Raw genomic sequence first — 4,483 nt, forward strand, 5'->3', positions numbered from 1 at the left:
CAAACAAAATATGATAATTTCCTGGACATTCTCTGAATTTCTTCATGTAATAACTTGGGCAATGACCTTATATACCACATGTCCTTTGGATGTCTTTGAGGTTAGATAACAGTGTAGAAATTGCCCAGTTCAGCTCTCAGTTCCCAGGATGCTGTTATTGTCCCTGTGCCTCTGCTCCTATGCCTAGCCTAAAATCATCAGGGTGACCTGGAGACAGAGGGAGCCATGGAGGAATGAAGAGGGTGGTTCTTGAATACTGCTAAGATTAGAATTTAAAACTCACAATGTGTATGCATCAGCTTAGTAAAGAATAAAGCCAAACCCAGGTAATGATAGTGACATCAGAGATGGTAGTTCAGTTTATACTTTGTGGCTAGTTAGACCATGGTCCTGCATGGTCCAAACATATTTTAATATTGCTGTGAAGATTTTTTCATGAGACTATCATTTAAATTCATAAATTTGAAATAATTATAGAACATTTCCCAGCATAATGCCTCCAAAGAAGAGGGAATTCTGCCAATTTTTTGATTCAAACTAGCATTAATTCTTCATCTGCTCCCTGCTCTCTAGTCTTCTGGTCTTCCTTACAGGTTTTGGACTTGCCAGCAGTTATCCTTATATAAGACAGTTTCTTACCATCAGTATCTATCTTTGTCTCCCTCATATTTTTCCCTTCCCATTGCTCTCCCTCTGTTTCTTCCCTCTTTCCCTTGATACACACACACACACACACACACACACACACACACTTATTGTTTCTGTTTTTTCTAGAGAACCCTGATGTTTATTCAGAGCTAGCAAATGCTCAGATCAATAAATTCTACTGAAATATTCTCTCATTTAATATCCACAACATCTTTGGAAAGATGTATAAGTACTACTCCATTTTATAGGCAAGGATACAGAAAACTAGAAATAGTAAATGTTTGTACAAGCTATCTATCTATCTATCTATCTATCTATCTATCTATCTATCTATCTATCTCTCTCTATCATCTATCTATCTATCTATCTATCTATCTATCTATCTATCTATCTATCTATAGTACAGGGTCTACAGGGTCTCACTATACAGATCGGACTTGTAGTGATCCTGTTTTTCAACCTCCCAAGTGCTGGGATTACAGGCTTGAGCCACCATACCCGATCTCAATCTCTGTCTCAGCGTGCCAGGGGATGGGGCTGGTATGGCAGGCCAGGGATTGAACCCTCGAACCCTGCACCTGCCTAAGCAGGTGCTTTAATCCTCTGAGCTACCTGGCTGGCCCCTCCACAGTTATTATAGAGCACATCTAGAACTCAAACACAGGGCTTTCTGAATGTAAGCTAGTAGAATTTCATTATATTGCCTTTAAAACTTACTAGAAATACTACTTTGCTTTCAGCTAGCTAAATTAACTTTGTTTTTCAAAGACTGTGTGCACATGTGTGTGTTTAGTCCTATAATTACAGTGAAATTAGTCTTCTGTTTTTGTTTTAAATATCTTTTTATATGCTATAATGTTCTACTTTCCATTGTTAGTGAAAACGAGATTAAAAGAGGATGTTTGTTGCTCTGAAATTAAAATGAACCTGTATTAAAATTATGGTAAAACATCTACCCCAGGGCCCGAGATAGAACATTAATATAAACATCTTAAATTACTTCATTTCAGAGCCTTTCAGATTGAATCTCGCGGTTGGAATGCATAAAAGAATTGATTAATTTCTAGGTCATTAAAAGTAAAACACTGTATTTCCAGTTGAGTTTGCTTGCTTTCTTGTTAATAGCTATTTATAACTTGCTTTTTCTTAATGGGTGCTGGTGACTAGTAGGCATTTAGCTGTCTCTCAAAAGGTAAATTAAAAAATATATTATTGGCCTTATATTCACAGTTGAAACATATTTTCCATCTATGTATAATTACATAAGGATTTTTCCTTCAAAATTTATTTGCATATTTCTAGAAGTGTGATTACCAGGTCAAAGAGTGTGAACATTTCAAATGACCTTCTTAATATTTAGGTAGTATTTTAAAACTGTATTCTATGTTGTTTTCAGAGGCAACTATGAAAGTTATTACTGCATCTACAAAACATGATTCTGTTGTTCTGTTGTCTTCCTTTTGTTTGGTGTACAGCCAGTGAGTGGTTCTAGTTAATGCATTGTGCACAGCATGGATATGTGTCATTTCTGGATTGCAGGCTTAATGGTCAGTGTGAGATCCTGTGGCGTTTCTCCATATACATAGGGACTCATGAAGAACCATGTATGAGAGAGACCCTGCTGTCTATTGAGGCATAATGGAAATGGATGGTGAGGGATAGATTAACTTTTAGTATGAGAAGCCTTTAAAATTTAAGGGTAAGATTCTAGTATTACTTATCTGGGCCAATATAAAGATTCTGTGATTTATGGTGTCCACTTTCTGCTATTATAATAGAATACCACAGAATGGGTGGTTTTTAAAGAAGAATTTACTCCTCACAGTTCTGGAAGCCAGGAAGTCCAAGACTGAAGGTGTGTCTCTTATGAGAGCCTTTCTTTTAGTTCATTTTCTGTTGTTGTAACAAAAATATTGTAACTTCTACCAGCTGTTGTAACACCTGTACAACACCTGTAATCCCAGGATTGAGGAGACTAAGGCAGAGGAGCACAACAAATTCAAGGCCAGACTGAGATAAAGGTGAGTTCAAGGCCAGCCTGAATTACATAGTGAAATTGTCTCAACAAAACAAAACAAAACAAAACAAAACAAAACAAAACAAAACAAAATGCTGGAACCTAGGCACTTTGCAAAGTAAAGAAGTTTATTTTGCTCATAATTCTGGTCACCCAAAAGTCAAAACAGCCTGATACTAGCACCCAGCAGTGTTCTCCTGCCTGAGTCATAACATGGCAGAGAGGAAAAGGAACCAGTGCATGTAGAGGTGTGGACTTGCTTTTAACATAACCATATTCTTTGAGACCAGCCTTTATTTTTTCTTCAGGAAGTGTCTCTGTTACATACTCAGTTTCTATTAGTATCCACCTCCCAAATGTTCCACTGCCTCACCACCACCACACTGGGGAATAAAGCTACAAAATACATACCTTTGGGGACAAACTGAAACCACATACAAATGAAAGCACTCTTCCTACTGCATCCTAACATAATGGAGGGCAGCAGTGGATGAGAGAACATGCCAGATAGAGAGAGGGACAGACAGCAGGGGTAGAAGACGTATATGGCCGTGAGTTCACACTATGTAAAACTATTCCTACAATAACTGATCTACACTTGCAGTAACTGCATTAATACATGTCGTAATTGCCTCCTAAGGTTCCCTTGTCACACTGACAATTAAATTTCAGTATGAATTTTCAGAGAGACATTGAAATCATAACATTTTTAAAATGCCACTGTAGTAGTTTTTTTTTTTTTTTTTTAATGGAGCCAGGGATCAAACTCAGGCCCTTGCACTTGCCAGGCAAGTGCTTATTCTACTGAGCTATTTCCCCAGCCCCTGTAGTAGTTCTTTTTTAAATTTAGTTTTGAAGTATTATATTGATCTGATTAAAAAATAATCTGCAGAGATGCAGGGCATAGACTCCCACTTAAACTTATCTTTTCGTTGGTTTACATATCTTCATGCCCAACACTAATAATCATTTCTTTGGTGTTCTCAAATATTAATGTAATTTTCTTGGTGTACCTTAGTGGCAGAGCACTTGTGTGATGTGGGTGGTGCCCTGGGTTGAAATATATTTTTCTTTTACCTACCAAACGAATACTATACAAATGTTTGTGTACTTTACTGTTTGATCTAAATTGTTAGGAGCTGTGGAAGCTGAAAAATTGGCCAAATGTGTGTAGGCCTCAGTGCCCAAAGCAAACAAGCTACCTCAGTCCTGAGATAAACATCCTGTCTGGTTAGTATCAGCTATTAGTCATTAGGCAACCTTATGTCCCATGTTACTAACTTTGCAAAGATATAAATAAACATCTGTTGTACTTTGCTCCTGGATTCCTCTCACCAACCAGGCAAACCAGCCACCAACTTGCCCAGCTATTGTCTTCTTGTCTGTCTTTTTCTCATTCCTGCTACCATTTTTCACAGGGTAGATCTGATCACAGTGAGACCAATAGATCCCTATACTTAATAATGTTCTATAGATGTTCCTTGTAAAGTTTTAGAAAGCTCTATCCATCATAGTTGTACAATGCTATATCATTCACCCTAAATTAATGGTTCTCCAAACATTGGGGGGATTCTTACTCCTCAGTCTTTGCAAGCATGCTTCAAGGAATGAGCTTTGCCTTGTGTAATTTCATGCATATTCAAGAATATCTTTCATCCGACTTTCCTGTTTTTAATACACTTTTTCATGTATGTGGTACAGGGTCTCACTACACAGCTCAGCCTTCTAGTGATCCTCCTGTTTTTAGCCTCCCCAGCACTGGGGTTACAGGTGTGCACCATCATGCCATGTCTCCTTGTCATCTCAGTGTGCCTGCAG

Source organism: Octodon degus, unplaced genomic scaffold, assembly GCF_000260255.1.
Source record: "Octodon degus isolate 3935 unplaced genomic scaffold, OctDeg1.0 scaffold00369, whole genome shotgun sequence".
Classification (NCBI taxonomy): Eukaryota; Metazoa; Chordata; class Mammalia; order Rodentia; family Octodontidae; genus Octodon; species Octodon degus.